Raw genomic sequence first — 13,896 nt, 5'->3', positions numbered from 1 at the left:
CTGTGTACGATAATTCATAAAACAAGCCAGGTGGGATTATCTCTATTTTAGTATGAACAATTGTATACTCATGGTGAGACCCAGACTGATTTCTGTCAAAGCTGGAGTTTCCTTAACCACCCAGACTTCTGCGTATTTGCTCACATGGGCCTGTTTGCTCCTGTGGGCCACCTTTGAAGCACAATCATCTGGACCAAGATTGGTTCCTTCCAGAAAGGCTAATGTTACCCAACACCCCAAGAGCTGCTGCTCTTTCACTATGTGTAGATTATCCCTGAAACATGAGCATGTGTAATGGACATGCTAGGACTTACTCTATTGGAAATAGGCCAGTTTACAGCATTTACAGCAGGTCTAACATGCCCTTCATCTTTCATCGCTGCTCCAAGGGGAAATGACTCAATTTAAAGGAACTCATTGTCCCACTTCCTCCACCTCCTCTCCCATGATCCATTATCATCTGGCTTTTATCACCTGTTCCGCCCCTGAATTTGAACATGCCAAAGATAGAAGTATTGGATTGCAGTATTAAGTATTTGGCAAAAGTTTTTTTTTATGCATACAGCTTTTTCATAAGTGCATAAATGGGATTATATAAACAATGTTTAGAGTAGTTTTATTTTTTACCTTTTTGCCTGGTTTTCTCTTCTTCCCTATCACATCCCTTCCAATCCATGTTAATAACCGAGTGTGTATCCTTACATATTTTGAAAAATCTGTTAGATATAATTTAAATTCAACAAAATTCATCTATTTTAAGTGTGTAGTTTGAGCTTGGCAAATATACATCATGTAACCAAGTATGGAATGTTTCCATCACCAATAAAGTTCCCTGGTGTCCCTCCGCAGTCAGTCTACTCCCTCTTCCATGTCAATGGGATCTTGTGCTCGGCAACTTTCATTTGGCATAATGCTTTTGAGATGCATCTATGCATGGACAACGTTTTTGGCCAGTGGGAATAATCGAGCTGTTTTGCATTTGAGTTTGCACTTTTTTTTTGTGAAAATCGAAATTTCTGTCATATGGAGTTGACTTTTTCTTGTTAATACTTAATCTGCTGTGTGAGACAATTCCCCCCCTATTTTGTTGTCTATCTTTACAGTAACTTTTTACAATATCTATACTTTTTATTATGGACAGTGTGACCATCTTTCCTTCTTTCAGCTTCTTAATGAAATTGACCTCTATGGGGGCTGTCCTTAAGCTTCATCAATTTTCATACATCTTGAATTGCTCCTATGTCAGTATGTCTCTATCAGTAAAAATTTACTATGTCTTATTTCCATAAATGTCATTACTACTTAGCCAGTTTAGCTTGAGTCAGAAGTCTGGAAGATCAAAACCTATCCTCTTTCCAATACGCCACCGAATCTCATGGCACCAGGTGCATAAAGACGTGGAAGCATAAAAATGTGTGTTGTGTGGAAGCAACACATCTATTTACAAACTGTCTTTTTTTCCTTTTTCCTTCAGAGGAGGGTCTTTTTCAGAGTACTTTTGATAATCTGATCTAAGCTCTGGACCTTTTTTGTCCCCCAAAATAAGCATACACATGAACTTTTGCATACTACTTCAGGAGGTTTATTGAAACCACTTCTTTGACCCCAGGATGAATAAGGAACCACGCTGAAGAAAATGTTAGGAATGGTTGGATAAATATTATCCTAAAAAGTTTGGTTTCTTTCTAATAGAAAAGTCAAGGCGCTATAAAGACTCAATCGCTCTCTCTCTCTTTTTTTATATATATATATAATTAAATATAAATATATTTATATAATTAATATAAAAACAGTTATATTTATATAATTAATATAAATCAACATTTATGTTTATAAATATATATATTTAGTTAACAGATTGTTAATTATTAATATATACTAATATATATATAATATATATTTAATATTTATATATAACATAATTATATATATAAATTATATAGTAACATACCTATATTGATATCTGAATTTATATAAATTGGATATATAATTATATAATTTTTTGAGGTTTTTTAATAGAAAAGATTGCAGATATTAATCTACAACAGTTGTTTTAAATTATGTATACATTGTGGAATGATTAAATTGAGTTAACTAGCTTTTTTTTTATTAAATTGAGCTAATTCGCACTTTTTTCTTTTGTGGTGGGACCACTGAGAATCTACTTCTCTTAGCAATTTTCAAGAACGCAATACATTATTAACTGTAGTCACTATGTGTACGATAGATCTCTTGAACTTATTCCTCCTATTTAATTGAAATTTTGTATCCTTTGACCAACATCTCCTAATACCCCACCTCTGGCAACCACCATTCTACTATCTACTTCTATGAGTTCAACTTTTTAAAATTTCACATATACTATGTAAGATCAGGTGGTATTTGTCATTCTTTCCTGGCTTATTTTACTTAACATTGTGTTTTCCAGGTTCATTCATGTTGTTGAAAATGGCTGAATTTCCTTATTTTTAAAGACTGAATAGTGTCCCATTGTGTATAGATACTATATTTTCTCTATCCACTTATCTGTTTATGGACACTTAGGTTGATTTCATAACTTGGCTATTGTGAAAAACGCTGTTAATGAACATTGGAGTGCAGATACCTCTTTGACATACTGATTTCATATCCCTTGGAAGCATGCAGAGTAGTGGGATTGCTGGATCATATGGTAGTTCTATTTTCAATTTTTTGGGAAGCCTCCAGACTCTTTTCCATAATGGCTGTACTAATTTATATTCTTATCAACAGCGTGCAAGTTTCCCTTTTCTCCATGTACTCTCCAACAAAGACTATATTTTTACATATAAAAAATAAAAATATAGAAGTGGTTCCTCTGCTTTTTGAAAGTAAGACTCTTGTCTGTAAAAATCCTTCTAAATAAACATTTGTTCACTGGAGTTTTTTTTTAAAGACTATATTTTTAAATATTAAAAAAACCTCAAAATAAGGAGAATAATGGACTCCCAAAGATGTCCCCAACTTAATCCCCTGTGAATATATTACCTAACATGTCAAAAACTTTGCAAATATGATCAAGGTTAAGGACCTTGAGATGGAGACATTATCCTGGTTTATCTGGGAGGGTCCTAGAATCTAATCACATGAATCCTTAAAAGTGGAAACAGGGTATAAGAGGTAAGAGAGATTCTATGTGAGTAGGACTGGACGCAACACTGCGACTTTGAGGCAGAGGAAGAAATGTGGGCCGGGTGCCGTAGCTAACTCCTGTGATCCCAGAACTTTGGGAGGCCGAGGCGGGCGGATCACTTGAGGTCAGGAGTTCTAGACCAGCCTGGCCAACATGGTGAAACCTTGTCTCCACTAAAAATACAAAAATTAGCCGGGCATGGTGGTAGGCGCCTGTAATTTGGGAGGCTGAGGCACGAGAATTGCTGAGGCGGAGGTTGCAGTGAACCGAGATTGTGCCACTGCACTCTAGCCTGGGCGATAGAGGAGACTCAGTCTCAAAAATAAAATAAAAAATATAAAAATGTGTGTGACCTCTAGACTCTGGGAATAACTCTCAGCCGACGGCCAGAAACCATCTCAGTTCCACAATACAAGAAACTGAATTATATCAGAAATTCAAATGAACAAGGAAGTGTGTTCTCCACTAGGGTTTCCAGAAAGGAACAGTCCCGCCAATGACTTGATTTTAGCCTGGTGAGACCCATGTCAGTTCTGACGTACCGAACTGTAAGGTAATAAGTTTGTGTTGTTGAAACCACTAAGGTTGCGGTAGCAACAGAAAACGAATACAAATTCCCATATAAGTTCAACTATAGAGATATATAAAGTGTAAAATTACCGTACAGCTGTGCTATTTGTGATAATAACATCCAATAGAAAATGCTTCACAAATTCAAGGTACACGCACTGTTATCTCTCTTATTTTTCCTAACAATTTTGTGTATACCCATATGAATAATTAGCAGAAGTCCAGAATCTCCTGCCTGTAAGCTCTTCCCTACTTCTGGAATCGTCCAACAACTTTAAGGCTCAATGCAGTCCCCAAAAAGTTAACGGCTTCCACATCCAAGCGGCCATAGCGCAGGAACCTTCTCGGTTCACTCTTGCGTCTGCTTCTTGCAATCACACGGTGGCGCTGTTGGAATGAGTTCCACACAGAACAGGGCAGTAGCGCTTCAGGTGATGATGCAATACTAACCAAGACTCCTGCACGGGCTTCCCAGGGGTCTTTAGGCCATGCCTAATCTAGCCAAGAAAGTCCGCCCAGGTTCAGTTCCCAGTGCTCACCCCTCTAGTTCTCATTCACAGCTGCCTCTCAATGGACCAGGAAGCCCCAGGGGCTCCTTATCATAACTGGTTCTGGGGTTTGTCACTTCATAGCGATATCCTCAAGTGCTTCCAAGGACCTTTCCCTTATTCCCCAAAGGGAATCATGTCAGGAAATTCCAAAGTATTCGTACACATCCTTCTAAAGGGAGTTTAGCAATGTCAGGATGATTTTCTGGTAATAGAGGACTTGCTGATACCTCTCATTACAGTTAATCTTTTAGAGCATAATTCAACTTTTAAAATGATCTTTATATGGTAAAATTGATAATTTTGTCATGTTTATTTATTTTTATTTTTGTTAGTTTATTTTTCCATAAGTTATTGGGGTACAGGTGCTATTTGGTTACATGAGTAAGCTCTTTAGTGGTGATTTGTGAGATTTTGGTGCATCCATCACCTGAGCAGTATACACTGCACCATATTTGTTGTCTTTTATCCCTCGGCCCCCTCCCACTCTTCCCCTTGAGTCTCCAAAGTCCATTGTATCATTTTTATGCCTTTGTGTTCTCATAGCTTAGCTCCCACATATCAGTGAGAACATATGATGTTTGGGTTTCCAATCCTCAGTTACTTCACTTAGAATAATAGTCTCCAATCTCATCCAGGTCACTGCAAGTGTTGTTAATTCATTCCTTTTTATGGCTGAGTAGTATTCCATCATATATATATATATGTGTGTGTGTGTGTGTATATATATGTGTGTGTGTATATATGTGTGTGTGTATATATATGTGTGTGTGTGTGTATATATATATATAACAGTTTCTTTATCCACTCGACTGATGGACATTTGGGTTGGTTCTACGATTTTGCAATTGTGAATTGTGCTGCTATAAGCATGTGTGTGCAAGTATATTTTTCAAATAATGACCTCTTTTCCTCTGGGTAGATACCCAGTAGTGGGATTGCTGGATCAAATGGTAGTTCTACTTTTAGTTCATTAAGGGATCTCCACACTGTTTTCCATAGTGGCTGTACTAGTTTACATTCCCACCAGCAGTGTAGCAATGTTCCCTGATAGCCACATCCATGCCAACATCTACTGTTTCTTGATTTTTTTATTATGGCCATTTCCCCTGAGAGTAAAGTGATATCGCATTGTGATTTTGATTTGCAATTCCCTGATCATGAGTGATGTTGAGCATTTTTTCATATGTTTATTGGCCATTTGTATATCTTCTTTTGAGAATTGTCTATTCATGTCCTTAGCCCACTTTTTGATGGGATTGTTTGTTTTTTTCTTACTGATTTGTTTGAGTTTGTTGTAGATTTTGGATATTAGTCCTTTGTCAGATGTATAGATTGTGAAGATTTTCTCCCACTCAGTGGATTGTCTGTTTACTCTGCTGACTGTTCCTTTTGCCAGGTAAAAGCTCTTTAATTAGGTCCCAGCTATTTATCTTTGTTTTTATTGCATTTGCTTTTGGGTTTTTGGTCATGAAATCCTTGCCTAAGCCAATAGCTAGAAGAGTTTTTCCAGTGTTATCTTCTAGAATTTTTACAGTTTCAGGTCTTAGGTTTAAGTCCTTAATCCATCTTAAGTTGATTTTTGTATGAGGTGAGAGATGAGGATCCAGTTTCATTCTCCTACATGTGGCTAGCCAATTATTCCAGCACCATTTGTTGAAAAGGGTGTCCTGTCCCCACTTTATAGTTTTGTTTGCTTTGTCGAAGATCAGTTGGCTGTAAGTATTTGGGTTTATTTCTGGGTTCTCTACTCAGTTCCATTGGTCTATCTGCCTATTTTTATACCAGTGCCACACTCTTTTAGTGACTGTGGTCTCATAGTATAGTTTGAAATCAGGTAGTGTGATGCCTCCAGACTTGTTCTTTTTGATTAGTCTTGCTTTGGCTATGCAGGCTCTTTTTTGGTTCCATATGGATTTTAGAATTATTTTTTCTAACTCTGTGAAGAATGGTGGTGGTATTTTGATGGGGATTGCATTTAATTTGTGGATTGCTTTGGCAGAATGGTCATTTTTACAATATTGATTCTACCCATCCATGAGCATGGGATGCATTTCCATTTGTTTATGTCGGCTGTGATTTCTTTCAGCGATATTTTGTAGTTTTTCTTGTAGAGTTCTTTTGACTCCTCTTTTAAGTATATTCCTATTTTATTTGTGGCTACTGTAAAAGGGGTTGAGTTCTTGATTTGATTCTCTGCTTGGTTGCTGTTGTTGTGTAGAAGAGCTATTGATTTGCATACATTAATCTTGTATCTGGGAACTTTATTGAATGCCTTTATCAGTTCTAGGAGCTTTCTGGAAGAGTCCTTGGGGTTTTCAAGGTAAACGATCATATCATCAGCAAACGGGGACAGTTTGACTTTCCTCTTTACTGATTTGGATGCCCTTTATTTATTTGTCTGATTTCTCTGGCTAGGACTTCCAATACTATGTTGAAGAGGAGTGGTGAGAGTGGGCATCCTTGTCTCATTCCTGTTCTCAGAGGGAATGCTTGCAATTTTTCCCCATTCAGTATTATGTCGATTGTGGGTTTGTCATAGATGGATTTTATTACATTAAGGCATGTCCCTTGTATGTTGATTTTGCTGAGAATTTTAATCATAAAGGGATGCTGAATTTTATCTAATGCTTTTTCTGCATCTATTGAGATGATCATGTGATTTTTGTTTTTACTTCTGTTTAGGTGGTGTATCATATTTATTGACTTGTGTATGTTAAACCATCCCTGCATCCCTGGTATGAAACCCAATTGATCATGGTGGATTATCTTTTTTGATATGTTGTTGGATTTTGTTAGGTCGTATTTTATTAAGGATTTTAGCATCTAACTTCATCAAGGATAACGGTCTGTAGTTTTATTTTGTAGTTGTATCCTTTCCTGGTTTTGGTATTAGGGTGGTGCTGGCTTCATAGAATGAATTAGGGAGGGTTCCTTCTTTATCTTGTGGAATAGTGTCAAAAGGATTGGTACAAATTCTCCTTTGAATGTCTGATAGAATTCTGCTGTGAATCCATCTGGTCCTGGATTTTTTTTGTTGGTAATTTTTAAATTACCGTTTCAATCTCACTGCTTGTTATTGGTCTGCTCAGGGTATCTAATTCTTCCTGCTTTAAGCTAGGAGAGTTTTATTTTTTCAGGAATTTATCCATCTCTTCTAGGTTTTCTAGTTTATGTGTGTAAAGTTGTTCATAGTAGCCTTGAATGATCTTTTGTATTTCAGTGGCGTCAGTGGTGTCAGTTGTAATGTCTCCTGTTTCGTTTCTTAGTGAGGTTATTTGAATTTTCTCTCTTCTTTTTTTTGGTTAATCTTGCTAATGGTCTATCAATTTTATTTATCTTTTCAAAGAACCAGCTTTTTGTTTCATTTATTGTTTGTATTTTTTGTTTGTTTCAGTTTCACTTGGTTCTGCTCTGATCTTGGTTATTTCCTTTATTCTGCTGGGTTTGGGTTTGGTTTGTTCTTGTTTCTCTAGTTCCTTGAGGCGTGACCTTAGACTGTCTGTTTGTGCTCTTTCAGACATTTTGAGGTAGGCATTTAGGGCTAGGAACCTCTTATCACTGCCTTAACTGTATCCCAGAGGTTTTGATAGGTTGCGTCATTTTTGTCATTCAGTTTGAAGCATTTTTTAATTTCCATCTTGATTTCGTTTTTGACCCAATGCTCATTCAGGAGCAGGTTATTTAATTTCCATGTATTTGTGTGGTTTTGAAGGTTCCTTTTGGACTTGATTTCCAGTTTTATTCCACTGTAGTCTAAGAGAGTACTTGATATAATTCAATTTTCTGAAATTTATTGAGGCTCATTTTATGGCCTATCATGTGGTCTATCTTGGAGAAAGTTCCATGTGCTGTTGAATAAAATGTGTGTTCTGAGGTTGTTGGATGAAATGTTCTGTATATACCTGTTAAGTCCATTTGTTCCATGGTATAGTTTAAATCCTTTGTTTCTTTGTGAACTGTCTGTCTTGATGACCTGTCTAGTGCTGTCAATGAAGTATTGAAGTCCCCCACTATTATTTTGTTGCTATTTATCTCATTTCTTAGGTCTATTAGTAATTGTTTCATAAATTTGGGATCTCAGGTGTTCGATGCATATATGTTTAGTATTGTGATATTTTCCTGTTGGACAAGGCCTTTTATCAATATATAGTGTTCCTCTTTGTCTCCTTTAACTGCTGTTGCTTTAAAGTTTGTTTTATCTGATATAAGAATAGCTACCCCTGCTTCCTTTTGGTGTCTATTTGCATGAAATGCCTTTTCCCACCCCTTTACTTTAAGTTTATGTGAGTCCTTATGTGTTAGGTGAGTTTTTTGAAGGCAGCACATGGTTGGTTGGTGAGTTCTTTTCCATTGGTTCTGTATCTTTTAAGTGGAGCACTTAGGCATTTACATTCAATGTTAATATTGAAATGTTACTTATCATTGCATTGATCGTGCTCTTTGTTGCCTATGTACTTTGTTTTGTTTGCTGTTTTTGCTTTTTTAACTTATACTTTTGTTTTATAGGTCCTGTGTGATTTATGCTTTAAAGAGGTTCTGTTTTGATGTTTTTCTAGGATTTGTTTCGGGATTTAGAGCTCCTTTTAGCAGCTCTTACAGTGTTTGCTTGGTAATGGCAAATTCAGCATTTGTTTATCTGAAAATGACTGTATCTTTCCTTCATATCATGCTTAGTTTCACTGGATTTAAAGTTTTTGGCTGATAATTGTTTCTTTTGAGTAGGCTGAAGATAGGGCCTCAATCCCTTCTAGCTTGTAGGGTTTCTGATGAGAAATCTGCTGTTAATCTGATAAGTTTTCCTCCATAGGTTACCTAGTGCTTCTGTCTTACAGCTCTTAAGATTCTTTCCTTCATCTTAACTTTGTATAACCTGATGACAATGTGCCTAGGTGAAGGTCTTTTTGCGGTGAATTTCCCAGGTGTTCTTTGTGCTTCTTGTATTTGCATGTCTAGGTTTTTAGCAAGGCTGGGGAAGTTTTCCTTAATGATTCCCCCAAATACTGTTTTCCAAGCTTTTAGAATTGTCTTCTTCCTGAGGAACACGGATTATTCTTAGGTTTTGTCATTTAACACAATCCCAGATTTCTTGGAGGCTTTGTTCGTATTTTCTAATTCTTTTTTCTTTGTCTTTGTTGAAGTGGGTTAATTTGAAGATCTTGTCTTCGAGCTCTGAATTTTTTTCCCACATGTTCAATTCTATTGCCAAGACTTTCCAGAGCATTTTGCATTCCTACAGTGTGTCCAAAGTTTCCTGAATTTTTGATTTTTTCTTTAAGTTACCTATCTCCTTGAATATTTCTCCCTCCACTTCTTGTGTCATTTTTTGGATTTCATTGCATTGGCCTTCACCTTTCTCTGGCCCCTCCCTGATTACCTCAATAACTAACATCCTGAATTGTTTTTCAGATAAATAAGGGATTTCTTCTTGGTTTGGATCTACTGCTGGTGAACTATTGTGATTTTGGTGAACTAGTGTGATTTGGGGGGGGGGTGGCATTGGTGAGCCTTGTTTTGTCACATTACCAGGATTGGTTTTCTGGCTCCTTCTCATATGGGTAGGTTCTGTCAGAGTCTAGGGCTGAAAGATGTTGTTTGGATTTTTGGTCCCATGGAGTGTTCCGTTGATGTAGTACTCTTCCGCTTTTCCTGTGGTTGTGGCTCTCTGTGAGGTGAACTGCAGTGATTGTTGTCTCTCTTCTGGGTCTAGGCACCCAGAGAGTCTACCCAGCTCTAGGCTGGTACTAGGGGTTGTCTGCACAGAGTCCTGTGATGTGAACCATCTACGAGTCTCTCAGCCATGGATACCAGTGCCTGATCCAGTGGAGATGGCAGAGGGTGCAATGTACTCTGTGAGTGTCCTTAGCTTTGGTGGTTTAATGCTCTATTTTTGTGCTGGTTAGCCTCCTGCCAGGAATTGGCACTTTCCAGAAAGCATCAACTGTAGTAGTGTGGAGAGGTACTGGTGATGGGCGGGGCCCTAGAATTCCCAAGATTATATGCCCTTTGTCTTCCACTACCAGGGTGGGTAGGGAGGGACCATCAGGTGGGGGCGGGGCTAGGTGTGTCTGAGCTCAGACTCTCCTTGGATGGGTCTTGCTGTGGCTGCTGTGGGGCATGGGGGTGAGATTCCCAGATCACTGGAGTTGCGTACATAGGAGGATTATGGCTGTCTCTGTTGAGTCATGCAGCTTGTCAGGGAAGTGGGGGAAAGCCAGCAGTCACAGACCTCACCCAGCTCTCACAGAAATCAAAGGGCCAGTCTCACTCCCGCTGTGCCTACCGCAACAGTCCTGAGTCTGTTTTCAGGTGGAGGGTGAGATGGGCTTGAAAACTTGCCCAAGGCTTTCTGTCTCCTAGCTGTGAAAGAAAAGGGCTTTAGTTCTTCCCCTGCCTGTGAAGTCTACAAGCCAGATTTGCACCCTCCCCCAAGTTCTGGCCAGGAGGTTTCTCACCCCATTCAAATTGTTACAAAGTTCAGCCAGAGAATTCCTTCTCCCTGTGGAGTTTTACCCTCTGCTCTTCTGGCCACCCTCCTGATGGATCCCTGTGGTGCCAGGCAGGAATGGGCTGCTTGGGGACCCAGTGAGCTCCCAGGGCCTTTCAGCTGCTTTCTCTACCCCTGTATTTTGCTTGGCTCCGCTCTCTAACTTGACTCAGCTCCAGGTAAAGTTGGAAACTTCTCCCACAAACAGACCTTCAGCTTCTTCAGTGGGGGTGTGTGTTCAGGAGAGGAGGGTCTCCCTTTCCAACTTCCACAGTTGGGGCACTCACAGTATTTAGGGTGTCTCCCGGGTCCTGCAGGAGCAATCTGCTTCCTTCAGAGGGTCTGTGGGTCCTCTCAGGATTGCTGGTTTGTTCTTGCAGCTGATCTGGAGCTAAAATTCACAATGCAAGTCTCTGTACGCTGCTCTCTCCAGAGCTGCAATCCAGTCCATCCTCCCATCTGCCATGATCCCTACATGCTAAAATTTATTAATCTTTTAAGTATTTAATTTTGTATGTCTGTTGGCTTCTGTTTTAACAAATTCTTCCTTGCTACAAAGTCAAAATTTATTGGAGTGTATTGAGGTCTAGTTATATGAGAAAAATTTTACCTGTTTTGTATGTGGAATTCCATAAATTTTGAAAAGTACTTGTAGTTGTGTAACCATCATTGTAATCAAGATCTAGAACATTTCCATCACCCAAGAAAGTTTCTTCCTGCCCCTAAGTAATGAATCCCCTCTACCAGCACCCAGCCCCTGAAACTGGTGATCTGTTTTTTGTTCCCAAGTTTACCTTTTCAAGAATGTTATACAAATGGAAAAATACGGAATGTTTCCTTTTGAGTCCAGCTTCGCTCACTTAGCATGATATATTTGAGATTCGTCTGTATTGTTGCATGTATTAGCACTTCATTCCTCCCTTTATTTCTGAGTAGTGTTCTATCATATGGATGCAGCACAATATGTTTATCCACTCACCAACTGGTGTACACTGGGTTGTTTCTAGTATTTGGAGATTATTGATAAAACCCTACAAACTTTCATGTACAGGTCTTTTTGTGAGCATACGTTTCCATTTCTTTTGGATCAATACCTAAGGGAAGGATTGCTTATAGTATGTGTCATATGATAAGTATATGTTTAATGATATGAAATTGCCAAACTGCTTTCCAAAGTAGCTGTACCATTTTACATTCCCACTCACAATGTATGAGGGTTCTTTTTGCTTTGCATCCTCACCAGTGCTTGATATTCTCAGTTTGGTTTTAGTTCTAGTAGGTGTATCTCACTGTGGTTTAAATTTGCATTTTCCTAATGACTAATAATATTATGAGTAATTTTTCACATGCTCATTTGCTATCCACATTTCTTCCTTGGTGATATGTCTGTTCAAGTCTTTTGATTATTTTTGTATTTTAAATTGGTTTGAGTTTTGATTGAGTTCCTTGTATATTCTGTATATCAGTGGTTCCTTTTTTAAATAAGATATGTGTTTTGTGGACATTTTCTTTCAATCTGTGACTTGTCTTTGCATTCTTTTAACATTATCTTTTAAGGAACAGAAGTTTTTAATTTTGATGAAGTGATGAAGTCCAATTTATCATTTTTTAATTTTGTGGTTCATGCTTTTTGTGTTCCACCTAAGAAATGTTTGCCTAATGCAGATCACAAAGATTATCTGGAAGTTTCAGAGTTTTTAGCTCTACATTTAGGTGTGTGATCATTTCAAATTATATTTGTATATGGTGTCAGGTTTGGTCAAGGTTGATTTGTTTGTTTCTGCATATAATGTTCAGTTGCTCCAGCACTATTTGTTGAAATGAGCAGCTTTTCTTCGTTGAACTGATTTGACATCTTTGTTGAAAATTGTTTGGTCACATAGATATGAATTTATTTCTGGAGTCTGTCATGTGTTCTGCTGATCTACATGTCTACCCCTTTTCCAATACTGCACTGTCTTGATTCCTGAAACTTAGAGTTACTCTGCAAATAAAGGAATGTAAATCCTCCGAGTTTGTTCACATTTTTCAAATAAATTTTTTGGCTATTCTAACTTTTTTTTGTGTTTTTTTTTTTTCTCCATAAAATTAGAGCAGGCCTTACAATTTTTATTTTAAAAAAGCCCCAAGCTGATATTTTTGATTGAAATTGTGTTGAATCTATAGACCAGTTGAGAGAGCATTGACAACTTAACAATATTGAGTCTTCCAATTCATAATCATTGTGTTACCCTCTGTTTATTTGATTCTATCATCAATGTTTTAGAGTTTTTAGCACACAAATCTTATTCATCATTGGGGGCATTATACCTATTTCAAATTTATTTTGGTTTTCTTATAAATGGTACTGTTTTAGTTTTAATTTTAATTTCCAGAAATTATTTATTTTTAGTATATACTAATATAATTGATTTTTACATCCATCTTATATCCTGCAGCCATTTATTAATTTTAGTATCTTTTTGTAGAATCATTTCTGAGTTTCTATCAGTGGAATTACCCATTGTCATGATTACAAATGGTAACAGTTCTATTTCTTTCTTTTCAATCTGGATGATTTTTGCTACTTTTTCTTGTTTCTTATTAAATTGGCCATATTAATAATTATTTTAGTAAATTATTAAGTACAATGTATAGTGGTAAGAGTGGACATCCTAGCCTTGTTCCAGCTCTTAGGGGGAAGGCATTTAGTATTTCACCATTAACTGTGATGTTATCTGTGGGGTTTCCAAGAATAAACATTTTGTGAAATGTGCATCTATCAATGTGATTACATGGATTTTCTTCTTTAGTTTTCTTCTTTAGTTTGTTGATATCATGAATTACACTTATTGATTTTTAAAAACTAAACAAAATGTTCCCTCATCTTCTACTTTACAGAGGAGTTTATCTACAATTGACGCTGTTTGATCCATAAATGTGTGACAGAATTTGCCGGTAAAGGCATCCAACACTTGAGTTATCTTTGTTGGCAGGTCTTTATGAATTAAATCTATTAATATATATAGGGCTATTTAGGTTATCCTTTTGTTTTTGTATAGGCTTTGGCAGTTTGTGTCGTCCAAGAAATTTGTCCCTTTTTTCCTAAATTGTTGAATTTATTGGCATAGAGTTATTCATAATATTATCTTCTTATTTTT

The sequence above is a fragment of the Macaca thibetana genome, chromosome 11 (genome assembly GCF_024542745.1).
Source record: "Macaca thibetana thibetana isolate TM-01 chromosome 11, ASM2454274v1, whole genome shotgun sequence".
In the NCBI taxonomy this organism is placed as follows: Eukaryota; Metazoa; Chordata; class Mammalia; order Primates; family Cercopithecidae; genus Macaca; species Macaca thibetana.
This window is presented reverse-complemented; position numbering follows the sequence as displayed.